General features: G+C 40.5%; 1 long non-coding RNA gene across 1 annotated transcript in view; it reads right to left on the bottom strand.

Moving 5' to 3' along the window:
• Positions 1-3,392: 3,392 nt before the first annotated feature.
• LOC143677366 (uncharacterized) overlaps positions 3,393-20,259 on the bottom strand; it is a 38,059-nt gene continuing 21,192 nt past the window's right edge. Inside the window, exon 3 of the long non-coding RNA XR_013172528.1 lies at positions 3,393-3,605. This is a non-coding gene — a long non-coding RNA (uncharacterized LOC143677366). The remainder of the gene's footprint in view (positions 3,606-20,259) is intronic.

Genomic DNA, 20,259 nt, shown 5'->3' with positions numbered 1-20,259 from the left:
TCTCTGCACATGGGGAGTCCCCTGGAAGTGTTCAGGGGCAGTAACACCCTATGCCTCAGTCCTGGCCTTCATGCATTCCCTCACAACTTTGTGTGCTTAGGTCAGGCACTTGACCTCTCTGTGACACAACTGCCTGGATTAAAGCTTGTGGACACAAGAACGGACCTTAGGAATCAGCTGGTCCAATTTTATTTCTGATGGGAGGAAACCGAAGCTCAGCAAGATGATCCCTTGCCCAAACTGCCCACTGCCTGGCGAGCTGGAGAGCCGCTCCAGAGGCCCAGCTCTTGCCCTGGATGCTTTGTGGCCTCATTGCTACTGCACACAATTGGGCAATGGCTCAAGGCATTTCTTTTCTGGGTGAACCGAGAATAGTTTACCCCACTCTTTAAAATGGCAACTCTACCATTTAAATCGATTTTGCTGCTTTCTTAAAATAAGCAAGGGCCCAGCATTGCCTCGTATATTCTCTGTTGTGCAAGAGGTTAAATCATTATACAAATTGAGGTTCTTCTGGGTATAGGCACCAAAAACCAATCTGAGCACCACTAGGAAACAAGGGAATCAGTTGACGCTAGAGGTGAAGTTGGGTTAGAAGAAAGAAATAAAAGAGCCTTTCTCAGAAAGGCTTGAACCTGTTTGGCTTCAGGGAACTCTAGGGGAGGCATCCCCGTCCCCCGTTGCTGTCTTCTAAGACACAGTGCAGCAGGGTTAGCTCGAGCCAGCCACCTCCCAAATCCGTGAGTGGAGCCCAGAACCAGAGTGTGGCTCAGCGGACACTGCTGGAGGCCTTCGGGGGGCTGGTCTCCTGCTCCTGCTTCTCCCCAACCCCCATCACCGCTCACAGGGGTCAGCACCGGAGAGGGTGTTCAGGGGGACTCAACTCTCCCCGTATCCCAGTGAGATGCCTGGGTCCTGAGACTCCAAAACTCTCAGGAAGCTGCCGAGAAGAGGAGCCCTTCTCTGCACCCCAGATAAACTCTCCAGCAAGAATCTGGAGAAGCCCTGGAAGCTTCCATTTGTGTTGCAACCTTGGGGCGTGGAAGAGAAGTTTAGGGAAGAACTGGCAGAAGGTGGCAGATATGAGGTCACAGCCCAAGACAGATTCAGAAAGGATCTGAAAGGTCTTCTAGGCTGGTGACCCCTTCTGGTTTTGGACTCTCCTTAGAAAGGGCCCCACCGAGAGTCACCAGGCTTCCTCTTGCACACCCCCAAAGATGAAGCAATCACTGCCTACAAAATACCCCATGCCACAGCCATTCAGATATTAATGCAGGAAAGCGGTCCTTTTCAATATTTAGACTAAATTTGTCTCATTTAGCATTCATTTGTGGATAAGGATCTCTCCTGGACCAACAGAGTATCAGACCCTCTTTCTAGAAGAACATCAGCCAGGTACTATTTGTAAAACATTGGGAAATTTATGCTGGCTTCATAAATATGCAGTCTAAGTGCTCTTAGTTCTACTTTTCATTTTATTTAAAAAGGTAACGTTCTCAGATAAAATAATTCCACATCATTTAACTAGAATTGATTTCTAACACAACTGACACCTCAGCTTTAATTCTATGAAAGTTGTCAAAATATTGCAAATTAAATAATTCCATGGAGAGTTTAAAGATGATGCTTTGAGATAGAAGAAAAGGAGGATTCAAGCCCTACACGGTTACAACCCACTAAGACTTCGGTTGATGGTCTTGTTTTAAAAGAAGTTCTGGGTAATAAAATAATAAAAATATCTTAAAACCTGCACCATGACCACCTTCTCAAACGGGCATATTGAGTAGAGGGGCTCAGCAATTATTAGACACTTCCTTTCAGATGTACCTTAATGAAGAGACAAAAGCTTTGGCTTCTTGACCAAAAACTGGACCCATTAGCACATGATCCACTTTACAAAAAGAAAGTGTTTTAAAATGTGGAAAAATATGCTCAACACAAAGAAGCAGATTTTTAAAAAATACTTACAATGTTTCTATTTTACAGATACCACTGTAATTTTTCCAATTTTGGGTGAATGTAGTAGTGCCTAATGAACTATGAATTATTCAAATTTGGCGCCAATAAAAATGTTAATAATATAAAATATGCTTGAATAAAACCATCTTAAAATTGAAAGCTTACTATTTTATTAAATAAAAAATGCCTTTTATTTGATTGTTAACTCTATTTTTATGCACCTTTAAGCTGAGCAACGCTAAATAAACTAATCATTCAAAAATAACTCTCCTGGAAGACAGATCATTTTATCGTGTTCAAATTCAACCCCAAGCCCACATTTCTGATTTCTGGCTTTGCCATGTGCTTCTCTGACTCCTGCTTTCTGAACCTCTGCTGGGAGACCCCAGTTTTGCTCGCCTCCCCTTGCTTGATCTATTTAAGAGCTGTGTCATCCCTGCGTGAGAACTCTAGCATGAAGTGGCTCGAAAACAGAAACTAAAATCTCACATATTCTTGATTGTGATGGCCTCTGTTTGAACATTTTTCATTACCTGAAACTCCTAGGGAAAAAAAAATTCAGAATGCTTCAGTGTCAGTCCCTGATAGATATTTAACGAACATTCATTGAATGGGCTCATGCAACAGGAAACAAAAGGGTTGAGCATCTCCAAGGAAGCACCCTGCCTCCTCCTAAACTTCTTAGGTCCATCATCTCTGTTCTTGAGGATTTTCCAAGGAATAAAACAGAGCCTGCTCTGTGGTCTTACTGAAGAAATTCCTTCTGTAGCCCAACGAAATCTCTGGTTAAACTTTAGATCGGACTTCAGGGATAGAAGTTTGAAGAATCACGCAACAAAAAACATTGCCAGATTAATTTTGCCTCCTATGTTTACAATGGGAATCTCAATGTAAATTTGATGAAGGGTTGTTTGTTAATTATTTCTCAAAAACTTAGATATATCTTAGAATTTCTTCATTTTAAAAGTCCCTTAAAAAAAAAAAAAGCAAGGAAGATTAAACTGCTCCCTACTGAGAAACTCTCTGATGAGATATTTTATAGTTCAAGCTAATGATCCTGCCAGTATTTCTCCAGGAAAACATTCCCTGATTGAAAAGGGTAAGGATAATTTCTTGATTAGTAAATTAGTAACTGTCACTCTAAGAAGGTGTATTAGTCAGGGTTCTCTAGGGAACCAGAGCCAACAGGAGATAACTGTAAATATGAGATTTTATAGAAGTGTTGCACATAACTGTGGGTATGCATGAGTCCAAATTCCACAGGACAGGCTGTAGGCTAGCAACAATGATGAAGACTTTTGATGAATTCGCAGAAGAGGCTAGCTAGCTGAAATAGAAGTGAAAGTTCTCTCTTCCGACTGCATCAAGCATCACCTCTCCCTTAAAAAGTCTTCAACAGATTCAATTAAACCCAACTGATTGGATTCTGTCATTGTGGCAGGCGTTCCTCTTAGTTGATCATAAATGTAATCAGCCATAGGTGCAACCAACTGACGGATGATTTCATAAATCAGCCTTCTCGTTTATTAACCAGCCATGAAATGTCCTTGCTGTAACAGTTAAGCCAGTGCTTGCTTGGCCAGATAACTGGGCACCATTACTTGGCCAAGTTGATACATGAACCCAACCATCACAGAAGGCAAGGCCTGAAAGATATACATAAATGGAGAGTTTTCATTATCCAGAAACGGCAAAACAGGAGATCTTCTGGTGATCTGTGGGGAATAGATTTCTGAAATCAGGAATACATCATGATGAAATAATGCACCCTGTCCAAGAACAAAAACAGATGTTATATATAACTCTTTTCCCAATTCACGTGCAATATTCATTGCACTGGTTTCACAGACTTTCCACAGCTCTTACTCAAGGGTTAATGTAAATAGCAAGAGCTGGTTTTAGATCAGTTGAAGTAATAAAAACAAAATAAACCACATGCTTTTCTTACACTGAAATTCTTCTTACTCCAGTCACATTCTCTATTTATCTTCAGATGACTGTTCATGTTGTGACCGTTTCAAAGTATGCTCTCGAGCATGTTAAGGGTGAAAACGAATCAATCACAACTACAATAACAAAACTAACAAAAATCCTTAGATTATGTGATAGGGAATATCATAAGGAATCTATGGGCAAACTATAAGAAAGATATCTAGGAAGCATGTAAGGAATATATAAGGGACATATAAAGAACATTTATCTTGGGGAAACATGGTGTCAACGTATCTTCTCAGCATTTAGCGTCTTGTACTCCACAGTGAGACAGGCTAGAGCCTTAAAACCTCTGCCCTCCAAGTCCCATTTTCCAAATCTGCTCTCCTCGTGATCTTTCTGTCCTCCATGTGAGAGGGAGATATGGAAACCAGAAGGCAAGGGGGCAGGCAGGGGAGTCTGCTGGGGTCCCCTGAGGGCCCACCAGTGAGGCATTAGACAGAAAAAGGTCTAGGCTGTGGGCTCAATAAATACCGGGGGAGAAAACTCACTGTATTTCCTTGTCCAGGTACCATCTTGCAAACTACAATATTCCGAAGGGATTTTAATTCCTCCTCAGGAAAGCTCACGGTTCTCCACAATCTGTCCTCTGCCTGCTTCTCAGTCCTACCTCTCCTCCCAGTCGGTCTCCGCCCCCAGCCCACACCAATAGCCTGCACTCTGGCCATACTGAATTACTCACAGCTCCCCAAATGTCCAATTTTATGTTGTTCTCGCAGCTTGGAATGCCCCTTGCACTCCCCACCTTTGGAGCTAATTCCTACCTAGTCTTCAGAGACTAGTGTAGGTGTCACCTCTTGTACAAAACCTTTCCTGGTCCCTGAATCTATCTTTGCTTCTCTAACAGGGAATGATCAGGGGTCAAAAGATTCCAAGGGAATTCCAAGGGAATGTTTTTAGTTTTTAGCTAGTTTTTAGCTTTTTTTTTTTTTTTTTTTTTTTTTTTTTGCATGGGCAGGCTCTAAGAATCGAACTTGGTTCTCTAGCATAGCAGGCCAGAACTCTGCCACTGAGTCACCGTGGCCCACTTTTCTGGAGCTGGTTTTAATCAACTGCCTACCTAGTCGCAGAGTGTAGTCCCCAGCTTTAGATGTATAGAATGCATCCTTGTCCTACTACCACAGAGCACCTTTTCTGAAAGGCCAGATATTTATGCCTTACTCTTCAGTTACACCAAATTGATGGGAGGGAAAAGTCACAACAATTAAGAGCCAGTAACAAAGCTTACTTAGCCAGTGACCATTGCCAATGCAATCTAACCTAAGAATTCCCATCAACCATAGCTAGACAATCGCCAGTGTTGGCCTTGGCCGCCTTACGGGACTATGGATTGTGCCTGATTCATCTGCCCAGTCTGTCTCCAAACTCTGCCCCACTCCCTACTTATGCATTTGAAGCTACATGCCTGAATCGGGAGCAAAGCTGGCTGACCTGCTACAATTCGGTTAAGCTAAGCAAAGAGTTTATTTAGTGCTGGTGCTATGGAGGTGAGCAAACCCCTGGCGTGCCGTGGCACCTGCTTCTCAGAATGCATGCCCCAGATGAGCATACCAGCACCATCCAGCCCCAACCCCAGACCTACTGAATCAGGATTTGCATTTGAGAGGAATCCTAGATGGGTGCTATCCTCAGGAAGGAAGTCAAGTTCTGAGATAGCTTCTGGGGATGGAGCAGCCAATGGCGGGCTGGGGTGTTTCCTTTGGACCCCTTCTCTGCCTTGCCAATATGCTCATATATGCTTGCCCTGCCAACATGCTCATATATGTTTGCCCTTGCCATGTCTAGCTCACAGCTTTCTTCTGACTTTGTTTCAATTTTCCAAGGGAGGGATGCCCCCCAGTAGTGTCTGTGGCCAACGCACAACACCAGACTGTGAGCAGATGAGATTGGGAGGAGAATGCAACTGGCTTGCTTGAGTAAATCCGCAGGCTGCTGTGCAACTGGAGCACAAGGCCTCATGATAAGGAGGGCTAATTGGTTGGGGGGGAGGGGCCTCTCCACAGGAGCACATGGGGAGGGAAACTTACAGTTAAACCCCTGAGGTCCTCTCAGTGTTGCCCAGTTATCAACACTCACATAACACAGACCTCAATTTTATCTCTTATGCCGCATGATTGAAACTGGATGTCTCCATGGCTACCTTCATTTGCCTCTGACACCTCGGTGGTCTGTGCTAGATAGCCAGGTAAGTACAATTAGCAGCTGAAAGTCTCTGTGAAACCGCCTTTAGAAAGGTAATGGGGGGGGGGGGGGGCCTGTCTTCGAGAGTGCTAGCACACAGGCTGGTGGGATGGCTCAATAGGTGTTATACACAGGCAGCCTGAAAAATAACATTCTAGCCAGCTCCTAAAAAGTCCCTAGTAGGTACCCAATCAAAATTAGTCAAATGAATTAAGGAGACTTAGGGGGGAAACATTCTTATCTTCTTCTAGTGCTTCAGGAAACTGAACTCTTCTGAGTTCCTCTGGAATGTTCTCCTTCCTGCTGTTTATTTTCTGCTTCTATCCATTCCTCCCTCTCCCTGGAACCCTCTCTCTCTTCTATCCTCCCCACCCCCGCTCATCACCTTTAGCCTTTTTATTACTTTAAACTGCATTGCATATTATCTTTTTCACAAGAGGATTTTCACCGCACAACATGGCCCCATCTCGACCTATCTGCATTTTGCAAGCTTTCCCTCTTTCCTTCATTCCATGGCCTCCAGCTCAGTTTCTTCAAGTTAAAATGCTTTCCAAGTACATGAGAGCCTGTTTTCTTCAAAGCTCTTTCCACTGAGGTGGAAGACCCCTGTCAGTTTCAGTGTGACTCTTTTACTTAAGGAGGTGGGAGGACAGTAATTTTGTTATTTTGGTGCTTGCTGCTGCAATGAGGCAGTGTGGGCATGAGTAACGGGGATTCCTGGGGGGGGGGGGCATGGGATGAAATCGAAGGACGAACAGAATGCAAAGGCTGGACAAGTTCACGGGGGTGGGCATGGGGGAACACACCCCACATGACAGCAGGAGCAGACATGCAAAAAAGTCCAGGGGACATCCGGGAGGGTAAAATTCCTGTGGGCTGGGGCATCAGAGATCCAAGAACATAAGATTGGAAATAATCAGGCCTCAATTGTCTAATCGTGAATTTAAATAAAACCTTGCTGTGCTGCGGCAAAAATAGCAACCAGATAAACCGTTTTTATGGGAAAAATGTAACTAAAACAGATGATTCTTCTCCTGGAAATTGAATTTCTCTCTATTAAGGTGGTTATTTGTATGTTGCTCTGTGGGGAGTCTCCCTCCCTAGACTGATGAATAAAGTAAACTAATGTGAACAGGAAGGACCCTTTCTGCTGGGAAAAGAACTGGATATAAACATAGCTAACAAAACCGAAAAGGTGCTGTCCAAGCAAGGATCGTTTCCACTCTACTAGCCCACCCCAGTAGGTCATTTCATCCCCTCTTGCTTGCCAAGAGTGGAGTCTTGCCTCCTCCACCTCCTTCTTTTTTCTCTCATGAATAATTTCCTCCTTGCAATAATCCATGCCAAAAAGCTTTCATTAATTCCATGGCATTGCATCTTCATGTTCTATTGTAGTTTTTATTTCACTCTGGGGACTGCAACACCCAATTCCTGAGCTGCTTTATGTTTGTTAGTGTAGGATTAAGCACAAGCTCTCTGAGAAGAAGTTAAGGCATTCCTTTCAAATCAGCAAACTAGCACCCACTGACTGGCTCATAAAGCCTCACAGACTCAGTATGGATTTTGCCTGAGACCCAAACCTGCAGAGAGACACTGGGCATTGTCCATCAGCCTTCAACAAATACGTTTAAGTGGAAATAGGGGGCATTTGATGGAATGACTCAGCAGGTGGACTCTGGTTTCACACGATGCTAGTTTAAATCCTGCATCCGTCAATTCCTAACTCCAGGAATCTGGTAAATGACTTAATATTTAAATCTCAGGACCAGCATCTTAGGACGTAAATAAGAATAGAACCTATTGAAGGGGTTGTCCTAAGACTAAATGAGATCGTTTTCCTGCAAATTGGTTAGCAGTGCTTGGAATTTGGAAAGCACACAATGCATGTGAGCTGTGGCTGTTAGAGGAATATTGCCAGATGACAGATGACTTAACAGTAAGATGCTGCATGCTGGTCTTTAAATCAAAAAGATTTGATTCCCAGCTTTATGGCTTTTGTTAAGTATCTCCAAACCTCAGTTTTTCAAATTACCAAAAAGATATAAAAACAGCTATGCCATATTTTTAGTTGAATTGAGAGAAGTACTGGTAGGTTTTGTCTCACAAAGAATGTTTAAATAACGGTCCCATTGTGTTTCCTGATATGTGCTCATGACTTGTCCAGCAGAGCTTATGAAATGACCAAAAAACATATATCCAAACACAAAAATGAGGGAAACCATTGTGGATCATGGAATATATTAAAATTTAGGACGGGAAATAATAAAGGCTGTAGAAGTGCCCCATACAAAAAAACCACGCTATACGTTCATACTTTCTTGTTCTGTCGTTAGACAAGAACCCAAAATTGACATTAAAGTTGAATAAAACTTTACCCAAAGTTGAAGAAAAAAAGAGAAGCATGATCAGTTATAGAGTCTGCAGTACACGTAAGGTGAAAGTAAAGCAAATTTGCAGCAGCAGCCAGTTTGTACTTTTCTAGCGAGAGGGGTAACCGCCTTTGCTTGTTTGTGTTGCTTCCCTTTTGAGACTCTTACTAGGTCTTGCACGGACGGTCATGAAACTGTCTGTGCTCAACCAGTCCCTTAAGGTGAAGGGTGACTCAAGCTCCCAGCAGAAGTGAGTCACCCTTGGGACGCAGGAGAGCTGCCTTTCCCAGCTGGCGGGCAGCTGGTGTGCGTCCTTGAATTTTTGATGAATGGAAACATTCCATTATCTGTCTCCTGTGCTCCAGACCACCCAGCACCTTCTTGGCATTGTCTGGGGGTGAGAATAATGGTCCCTTTGTTCGGCTTACCAAGGCAGTGCTTCTGCAGTGTGACCACGAAAGCAGTGTTTCTGGCTGAGAGTCTCCTCCATGACAGCGCATGGCCCCTTCGAGGCTGGGAAGTGCCGTCTGGAAACTAGAAAGGTTTCTAGTTTCCAGAGCACTCAAGGGCGGGAGATCCCTGTACCACATCTGCCATCATCATCACAGCTGCCATCTACTGAGGCCATACTACCAGGCCATTTCCAGAAATGATCTTATTTGATCTGATCAGGAAGACTAAAAGACCTGATTCTTATTTTAGAGATGCAAAAGTTGAATCCATAAAAAATAATTCAACCAAGACCCCACAACAAGAAAGCAGGGTAGGGGTTCCTGATTCAATTGTAAGTCTGGGCACTTCCTGATACACAGTCATCTCCTTATAAACAATACTGCTGGAAGTAACTTAGAATCGGGTATTTGAATTTCTTGACTCATTTAATCAACAGAGATTCAGTGTGTACCTACAATGGGCCTGCCGATGATAAACTGAGGCATTTTTAACATTATGTCAAAGTTTATTTGGGCAATAAAAGATTTATGAATTGGGCAGCGGCAATTTGCAAGGGGTACGGAGCTCCACTGGGGGAATGGAGAGGCGGGACTGACAGAGGGCCTGTGAAAGCCTGTTCTCACCTCCTGACGTCAGGTCCCATTTGCATCGGGGTCTGACAAAGCGGGGAGCAGATGTACACTGGGTGACCTGTGTGCTGTCGGTTCTCCTGGACCCCACCTGCTTTCTCAACAGGCGCTGCTTATCTGCAATCTGTAGGGTGAACACCACTGTCCCATTTTCTCGGAAAGCCCCTGCTCTCCAATTGTTTTGGTCTTCTGGAAAACCCTTTCTCTGCAAGTGTCCCTGGCAGCAACACCCAATGCAAGCGAACATTTTATTTTACTTAGAACAAATGCTAATCCAGGCACCAGTGTGAGCCAGAGGCATAAATTCCTCTCTTTTGGAGCTGATATTCTAGAGGTGAAGACAGACTGTAAAGAACTCATTTGCTTTGAGGTCACTTAACAAATTATGTTCTTTGTTTAGTCTCAGAGTTCAGAGTTTTCTGCAGCAGAGTTAACCTCAGGTCACTTTTTTAGGAAGCCATCGTAATAGATGTACTGGGCAGTTTATCCCATGCTAAAGCTACAGTGTCAATGAAGTTGATAACATTAAGAAATACTTTTAGAAATATATTCATGTCCTCTATTTTTTTCTAAAACATAACTGTAAGCTTTTTCCAGGGCCATTTCATTGAAGAGTTTAGACCGCAGAGACAGTTAAAAGTATTGCCTTTATAACTTCTTTTCTAAGTTCATTGTGACTGGGATAGGAGGTGATTGGGTAAGTTGAGTATATAAATTCATGGGGAAAAGATGAGAAGTTTTCTTTAAGTAATCAGTATCGCTCTATAATGATTTTTCTGAGCAACAGTAATTGGTCATGATAAATAATTTCTTTTTAAAAGTGATTTGTTAAAAACAAGGACTAGCCATTTATGAGTTCCACCTCATTTTTATAGACAATGTGACATTTTTCTTTGAAACTTTTGTTTCCTAGTCTTGCATGTTCTACTTCGTGTGCCATCATTTTGGCAAATAATGATTTGTAATTGAGACCTGGTTCATCTAGAGAATTCTGCTATTGAAAAATTTTCGCCATTGTAAAAAGGAATTCTTATAAATGTTTAAATAGTTTAATTGGACCAAAAATAATGCTCCTACTATTAAATACATAGACTATGAATTTTTCCCAACATTAGTCACATAAACGTTGTTAAACTTGCCACGGACAATCTTTGGATGTATCTGTTTTTTGTTTGTTTATTTGTTTGTATGTTTTGTCCATTTTCTTTTTTGCCTAAAAGATAATCAGAATGAATTCTCTATTTTCTTCAAGTTTAGTTTCTTTGCAGAGGACAAGAACTCTACAACACTTGTGAAGCACTCTTTGACCTGGCTGCTCCAGGATTTATATGCTCTCTTTTATTCTATCCTCAGTTTTTACAGTTGTCTTTCTCATGTCTAAGTCAACATTAAAAAAAAAATCATTCATTCTTCAGGACCTCTCCAAACCCTTCAGCCTTACAGCAACAACGTCTCTACTTTCTATTCACTGTTTCATTGCATTTAATTAAATTAAATAATGCCCTATCAAGTGCACAGGCATAAACAGGCCTGGGAGCTGGGAGGTCTGACCTGAGCTTGGCCAGCACACTGACTGGTGGAGAGAACATACAACTTGCTGAACACAGCCTGTGCCAGGTCTGAGAACAGTAGGTTATCCCAGTGGGGAAAGGTAACTGGGTTACCCATGTTTGAAACCTGGGTCAATAATATGGATCTTTAAAAACCTATAACTTCTTATTGTTCTGTTTTCTGAGTATTCATGAGAGTGAATATATTCTATATGTTTGTTGACCATTTGTATATTTTCATTCATGAATTGTCTATTCAAATCTTTGACTCATTTTTATGAGGATGATAATTTCCTTTAGTTAATATAATTTTATAAAATCTTTTCTATATTATGCCATATATATGACAATATTATTTCAAATATCTTTTACCATAACCTCAACTATGGTGTTTTTCGGTGGTGGTTGTTGTTCATGAAGTTGACATTTTAATATAGTTAAATCCATGAAACATGTTTTATATTTTCTTGGTTCCATGTAGAGTTTAGAAAGTCTTTCATACCCTAATTATTAAAAAAAAAAGTGCCCATATTTTATTCTAGTACCTTTACAGTATGAGTTTTACAAATAAACTTACATTTTGAAGTTTAATATGCATTTCATAAGCTACTCAAGGACAAAGCTCTATCCCTCTCCTTCCTCCAACCATGGATGGTTAGTTGTCCTGAAAATATTGACTAACCAGCCTACTTCAATAGTTAGGTTTATGGGTCACCTTGGCTAGGCTTTAATACCCAGTTATTTTATCAACACCAATCTAAGTATTGCTGTAAAGGTATTTAGATGAGATAAACAGCTACATTCAGTTGACCTTAGCTAAAGGAAATCACCTGCCTAATGTAGGGGGTCTCAGTCAGTCAGCTGAAAGGGCTAAGAGCAAGCATGAAGATTCTCTGAAGAAGAAATTGCAGGAATGCAATGCCAACTCCTCCTGAGATTCCACCATCAACTCCTCCTGGAGTCCAGCAGCACCAACTGTCCCTGGAATTCCAGCACAATCTCCTCTTGGGATTCCAGCTCCAACTCCTCGTGGGATTCCAGAAGGTTCAAGACCTGCCTGAGATTCCAGTTTGCCCAACTGCTCCACAGATGTTACATTTACCAACCTCCCTCATTCCTGTGAACCAATTGTCTGAAACAAATTCATATATCCTCTTGGTTCTGTTTCTCTGGAGAGCCAGATTTTTTACTTCACATATAATAATACCACATCATGACCATCTCAATCCCATCATATACATGTATATATATTTTTTTAATTCAAGAAGCTGTGGGTTTGCAGAACAATCATGTATACAGTACAGAATTTCCCTATACCACACTATTGATAGGATATGTTCCATTTCCTTGCATTGATATGGGTCATTTGTTAGGATTCATAAAGCACTTTTTTATAATTTTAGTATTAACTATAGTCCATGGTTTAACTTAGAGTATACTGATTGCATAGTGTGGTTTCACAGATTTTCTCTTTTTTAAACTTTTATTCTATTACCAAACATACAACCAAACCTTTTCCCTTTTAACCACATTCAGATACATATTTCAGTGCTGTTAATTACATTCACAATTCTAAGCTACCATCACCACTATCTGTTCTCAAAACATTTCCAACACTCTGAATAGTAATCCTCCACGTTTTCAGCCTCAACTTCTCATTCCCTATCCCCACTCTGTCCCCTGGTAACCTTTATTCTAGCTTCTGACTCTATGGGTTTGCTTATTCCAATTATTTCATAGCAATGTGATCACACAATGTTTGTCCTTTTGTGTCTGGCTTATTTCACTCATCACGATGCCTTCAGGGTTCCTTCATATAGTGGGGCGGATGGACAGTTGAGTAATATTCCACTGTATGAATACAGCACATTTTATTTATCCATTCATTGGTTGATGGGCACTTTGGTTGCTTCATTCATCGGTGTACAAATAAATGTTCTAGTCCCTGCTTTCAATCCTTTTGGGTGTACACCAAGAAGTGGGACTGTTAGCTCATATGGTAATTCTATGCTTGACATTCTGAGGAACTGCCTGTCTTCCACAGTGGTGCACCATTTCACACTGCTACTAGCAATGAATGAATGTTCCTTTTCTCTGCATCCTCTCCAACACTTGTAATTTTCTTTTTTTTTTAAGTAGTGAACTTTCTTGTGGGTGCAAAATGATATCTCAGTGAGGTTTTGATTTGCATTTCCCTGATAGGTAATGATGTTGAGCATTTTTTCATGAGCTTTTGGCCATTTGTATATCTTCTTTGGAAAGATATCAATTTAACCATTTTTAAATTGGGTTACACGTCTATATGTTGTTAAGCTGATGGATATCTTTATGTATTCTGGGTATTAAACCTTTATTGGGTGTGCTGGTTTAAAAGTGTTATGTACCCCAGAAAAGCCATGTTTTAATCTTGATCAAATCTTATAGGAGCGGTCATTTTTTTTAATTCTGATTCAATACTGTAGGTTGGAAACTTGTTTGTCAAATTTTGTTATTGTATAATACAACATATATATATGCAAAGTAAAAAAAATAATAATTTTCAAAGCATTCTTTAACAAGTAGTTATAATTCAGATCCCAGAGTTTGTCATGGGCTACTATACCATCCTCTCAGATTTTTCCTTCCCACTGCTCCAGAACTTTAGATGTTGGAAGGAATAAATATATATTTTTTATCATCACAATTGACATTTTTTTTGTAAAATATAACATATATACAAAAAAACAATAAATTTCAAAGGACATTGCAACTACCAATTGTAGAACAGATTTCAGAGTTTGGTATGGAATACAATTCCATAATTTGAAGTATTTACTTCTAGCAGCTCTAAGGTACTGGAGACTAAAAGAAATATTAATATAATGATCCAGCAGTCATACTCATTTTTTAAACCCTATCTTCCCTGTATAACTCCACCATCACCTTTGATGTTTATCCCACTTTTTAGGGGTATTTGGACTATGCCCATTCTAAATTTGTCATGCTGGAAGGGGCTGTCAAAAATAGAGGGCAGGGAGATGGAACTAGTTGATGTTCTGGTGAAGCTAGGCCCTCCAGGTTTCAAGAATTATCTGGACCAGGGACCCATCTAGAGGTTGTAGGTTTCTAGAAAGTTATCCTAGTGCTTGGAACCTTTGTAGAATCTTATATATTGCCCAAGGTGTTTTTTGATATCGGCCGGAAAGGTTTTTATTGGGGTTTGGCAAGTTATAATAGGTAGCAATGTCTAACTGAAGCTTGCATAAGAGTGACCTCCAGAGTAGCTTCTCGACTCTATTTGATCTCTCAGCCACTGATACCTTATTTGTTACACTTCTTTTCCCCTTTTTGGTCAGGAAGGTGATGTTGATCCCATGGTGCCAGGACCAAACTCATCCCTGGGAGTCATATCCCATGTTGCCAAGGAGACTTTCACCCCTGGATGTCCTGTCCCAAGTAACGGGGCGGGGGGGGGGGGCAATGATTTACACTTGCAGAGTTGGGGGTAGAGAGGGTGAGACTACATCTGAGCAACAAGAGATGTTAACCAGAAATAACTCTTAAGCATCCTTATAGGTAGGCTAAGCTTCTCTGCTATATATATAAACTTCACAAAAGCAAACCTCAGGAGCTTGGCCTATTGATTTAGGTGTCCCTAATGCTTGACACAGTATCAGAGGTTTTCCTGGTGGTAAAGTTTAATAGTTCCATATTTTTTCTCCTATCCCTCAAGGGACTTTGCCATTATTTTTTGATTATCTGCTTAATATACTCTGGGGTATATTCAGGCATTACATGAAGTTATACAGGATTAAAGGCCTTGGTTCTATCCTTGACTTTCTGTGTTTTGATTACTTAAATAAGTTATTGAGACACGCTGAGTTGGATTATGTGCTACAGAACATTTAGGTTCTGGACAAAATAAACTTTTCTTCCTTTGGTCTCAAAGAGTACGTGAGGTTCTAAAATAGAGACAACGTCTTCCTTACCTCTGTGTTCTGAATTACCATAATCCTGACCTGACTCGCTTCATTCTTATCTCTAAATACCAGATTTTACATATAAAACAGCCTCTCAAAATCCAGAAATAATAATTACCACTCTAGACTAAATATGACTGTGGTAAGAGCTTACAACCTAAGCCCCTGTTTTCTAATAAACATTTTCCAAAAGAGACCACACAATAATTGCTCTTTTGTTTCTGGTGTATTTTGCCTGACCAAGTGTCCCACAGGTTCAGTCACAATGTTGCATGCCTCACAACTCCGTTCCTTTCTGTAGCAGCAGGAAACTTTTGATTAGATTATGTCCACATAGATGTGACACACCCAATTGTGGGTGTGGCCTTTGATTAAATAGAGATGTGATTCCACCCATTTCAGATGGGTCTTGATTCTTTTACTGGAATTCCTTTAAAGGGGAAACATTTGGGAGAGAACCAAGAATGACAGAACCTACAGAAACAGCAGAGCCAACAGAGAGAGCTTACAGATGCTTGGAGTCCAGCAGATGTCACCATGAGATGCTAAGCAACCCAGAACCTAGAAAGACCCATGGGAAACCAAGAGATGAAAGCCATCCTCAGAGAAGCAAAGTGAGGAACCCCCACAAGGACACAGGCTGAAAGCAATGGAGCCCAGGAGCAAGAGACCAGCAGATGCCAGCCATGTGACTACCCAGCTGACAGAGGTGTTCCTGATCCATCAGCCTTTCTTGAGTGAAGGTGACCTCTTGTTGTGCCTTAAATTGGACATTTTCAGGTTCTTAGAACTGTAAACTGAAAAACTGTTGATTTCTGGTGTATTGCATTCCAGCAGCTTGTAAACTAAACATTGGGTTTCAATATATTTTCTCCCACTGTGTAGACTGTTGTTTTATTTTCATGATAAAGTCCTTGGAGGTTCAAAAGTTTTTAATATTTTCTTTGTTGCTTGTGCTTTGGGGTATGGCATCTAAGAAACCATTGCCTAGCACAAGGTCCTGAAGATGCTTCCCTACACTTGTTCTAGGAGTTTGATAGTTTCTGGTTCTTAAAATGAGGTCTTTGATCCATTTTGAGTTCATTTTGTATAAGCAATGAGGTAGGGTTTTGTTTGTTTTTTTCATTCTTTTGCAAATGGAGACCCAGTTTTCTCAGTAACATTTGTTAAAGAGACTATTTTTTCCCCATTGAGTCATCTTTGATCCCTTGTCAAAATATCATTTGGTCAGGGTGGTGCGATGGTGGCTCGGTTGCAGAATTCTTGCCTGCCATGCTGGAGACCCTGGTTCAATTGCCAGCACCTGCTCAAGCCAAAGCAAAAAAAATTACTTGGCCATAAATGCAAGGGTTGAAATGCAAGGGTTGATTTCTGAGCTCTTCATTTGAGTCCATTGGCCAGTATCATGCTGTTTTCATTACTGTGGCATTGTAATACGTTTTAAGATCAGGAATTGTGGGTCCTCCAGTTCATTCTTCTACATGTGGAGATTTTTGTATTCTCTCTTCTGTTTCATTGAATTGTTCGTAAACTCCCATGTGAACACCAAACTCATTTAATTAAAACAGCAATATATAAGATTGAAATATTTGGTGCGGCAATACTTTTATCATTATTTCTGCTTTTCCACTTCTAAACATTGTAATCATCTTATTCTTCCAGAAGGACTTTTTTTTTTCCTATTTCATTAAAATTCTCATTGCCATTTATATGTCAAATAGCTTACAGAGAACTAATGCCTTTACAATCTTGAAATTTTTTGTTCAAGTTTAACATATCTAAATCTTGTTTTATACCTGTTTAGAGAGTCTTATAATTTTGTTCAGGTAGGTGCTACAAATGTGTATGCAAACATTATCTAGTCATGTCATTTTAATGTTATTATGACTGGGTTACTTTTTGCATCATATGTATTATGTGTATATATTGCCTTATATGAAAGTAACTGATTTGCAAATATTTTGTAACCAGCAAACTTACAATTACCAAAGTTTTAAAAAGTTTTCAGTTGATTTTCTTGGATTTACAAGTTGACAATATGCCATCTGAAAATAATGATAAATGTGCCTCCTGCTTGCCAATATTTATAACTCAATTTTTTCTCTTTAATCATGTCATTTTCCACTTGCTTTGGTCTTGAGAATGGCAGAGAAAGCAGAGGGAAAGGTAACTAAACTGAACATAATTAGAAATAAAAAGCCTGATATGAAGAACAGCCTCTTGTTAACCGACGTCCGAAGGTAATAACAGAACAAGTGGAAAAACATTCTAAATATATAAGGAAACATCCCTTGAAATAAAGGAAAACCTGAATTTGAAGACATAATAGAGCCACGCGGATGAAAGACGATGACTGTTTTCAACGCTGGCCCCATCCCACCCCTCCCCCCGTGAGCTAAGAAAGCTTCCATGTCCCAGACTTCCAGGTTATGCTCTGACTAAAGGATTATGAATGCCAGTAATGATGCCACTCCAAGCCAAGGTTGAAGAGGCATCACATGCTTCTTTTTGTCACTCTGAGCTTCTCTCCTTTGCCCTGAGAAAGACATGCTCTAGTTCCAAGGTTCCTTCTTCCCGTGTTCCAAATATATTCAGGGAGCCCCAGACCCCACCCACCCACCCAAAGCCAACTGAAGCCAAAAGAGTTCAGCTGACCCCCAGAAAAACCACCAACTTGGGAGATGATTAGAGGAGGAAATGGAAGTGTTTTTGCTTCTGTGAGCTATTGTTGGATTTTACTGTGTCATCAGAATACAAACTAATATATCCAGTATTGCAGAAAAAAATTGCAAAGAAAACAGGCCAAAGCATATTTTTTATGAAGTTAGTAAACTTTCCTTTTTTTTTTTCCTTTTCCATTTTGGAGGAATTAGAAGTAGAGCAGTTATAAAAGTTTACTTATTTCCTGTGATGGTTGAGTTCATGTGTCAGGCTGGCTGGGTTATGTCCAGGTATTTGATGAAGCAAGCAGTGGCCTGATTGTGACTGTGAAGGTCTGTGTGGATTTAAGTGATTTGTTAGTTGATTGCATCTATGGCTGATTACAATCAACAAGGGAGACTGCCTTCAGCAATGAGAGGCATTTCATTCAATCAGTTGAAGACCTTAAAAGGAGAATCGATGACGTCAGCAGTCAGAAAGAAGAATTTCCGTGTCTACTTCACTCAGCCAGTTTCTCCTGGGGAATTCATCGAAACTTTCATTGGAGTTCCCAACTTGCAACTATCCTTATGGAATTCAGATTTGCCAAGTTCGTCTGAGTCAGTTCTTATAGTAAACCTCATAATACTTATGAATATATTGATTCTATTTCTCTGGAGAACCCTAATACATTTTCCAAAATAAATTCAGATTATAATAATATCTTCCTACATTGTGCGTAATTATATAAAAGACATTTTCAAATGTCAAAGTGGCTAATTTCTCTTTTGAGTTAAATATTGGAAACCACTAAATCCTATCTGAGTTTCCATTTTGTCATCTCAATGTGTTGATGGCATATTGATTTGCAGAGTTTCAGTGAGGCTTGAAGGAGAGAATGTAAGTGAAGATGCCTAAAATGGAGAAGGAGCTCAATAGCTGGCACTTGAGTCTGAATTGGGTTAGCACAGTACCCCTTCCTGACATATATGGACTCCGTCTATGCATTTATATGACTCACCAAGGCCATAATTTCTAAAGAACTGGGAACTGTCTTTGTTGTCTTTATGTGTTTGTGTCTAGTGCAGGGGCGAGTTCATAGCCCTGACCAGGAGACCTGCGGTGAACGAATGAAGACAGGAAGATATTGAAAGAATCCTTTCCCTATCCCCTCAGGAAGAGAGTTGGCTTAGAAAAAGTAATTTCAGTCTACATTTGTTTCAAATTAGTCTCAGCATGGTTGTTCCACTGAGTGGCCGGCAGGGACATAGGAGGTCAAGTCCTCTTTTTATTCCCAGAATGGCCTGACCCACAGCTCCCATCACAAAGATTTTTCCTGGAAAACACTCAGGAAGACTTGGGTTTTCCTAAATCACCTAATTAAATGCATTCTGAACGAACAGCATGTGACCGACACTATGCTAGCCATTTCCACAAGTATCTCATTTAATTTTCAGGACACTTTTAAAGTCAGGCATTAGTAAGCATATTTCACAGATGAGAAAAATAAAAACTTAAGTATATGAAGTGATTTGTCCACATCAAATACATGCCAGGGCTTAGTTGTTGGACCTCAGTTTCCCTGACCCCACATCTCATTCTCATTCCTCTCTGTTACAGCTCCTAGCAAAGGACCACTCAGGAAAATACAGTCCTGTTTTCCTCTCTCTCTCTTTTGTCCTTTCTCCAAATGTCGCTTATATAATAGAAAGGAATTCTAAGGAGATAGGAGCAAATTCTTTCCTTTAGAACTCCTTTTCCTTTGGAGTTGTTCCCAGTTCTGGTGTGAACCATGGTTCAACTTCAACATCCTCTCTTTGACCCCACACCCTCTGTGATAGCTTTTCCATGAATCCTCACCTGCCACATATGATGAATCACCTGGTTTGCCTTAAGTCAGAGGACAACAGGCTTAGGACCTACCACCCCATGCACTCCATTCTCCCAGCCATCCATATTTTGCTCTCTCTATTTTATTAGCTGAAGTGTATCCAGCAAAGTAATGGGTTTCCAATTATTATTTAATACAGAGCACATCCAGCACAGATTTAAATAAAATGCTGATACTTACCTTTATTCTATTCTATTCTATCCATTCATTCACCAAGTACTGACTCTGTAGCAGGCATTCTACTAGATGTAAGAAACACAAACACAATAAGCTACATTCCTTTCCCTTAAGGAGATCCAAGTCTTGTAGGGGCAAGCAAGTAAATAAGCGTTACAAAATAAGGCGGCAAATGATGTAAGAGGTAGGTGATTTTGAGCAGTGTAAGGATTACAGGCTTAGAGACAAATGGTCGTGCATTTGGAGTCTAACTTTCACACTTACCATTTCTATGCACTCATGCAAGACCCTGAGTCTTTCTGAGTCAGGTTTTTGCCTCATCTGTAAAACCAGGATAATGCATACCCAAACTATCATTAAATTAAATGAAACCTCATAGCACATAGCATGACAAATAAGAGCCTAGTATATACCACATCCTATGCCAGGAGAAAGAAGGGAAAAATTTTTTTTTTCTTA

This window comes from Tamandua tetradactyla, chromosome 3 (genome assembly GCF_023851605.1).
Source record: "Tamandua tetradactyla isolate mTamTet1 chromosome 3, mTamTet1.pri, whole genome shotgun sequence".
Taxonomy (NCBI): Eukaryota; Metazoa; Chordata; class Mammalia; order Pilosa; family Myrmecophagidae; genus Tamandua; species Tamandua tetradactyla.
The sequence above is the reverse complement of the archived record's forward strand: the minus strand, read 5'-3'. Positions and strand labels throughout refer to the sequence as shown.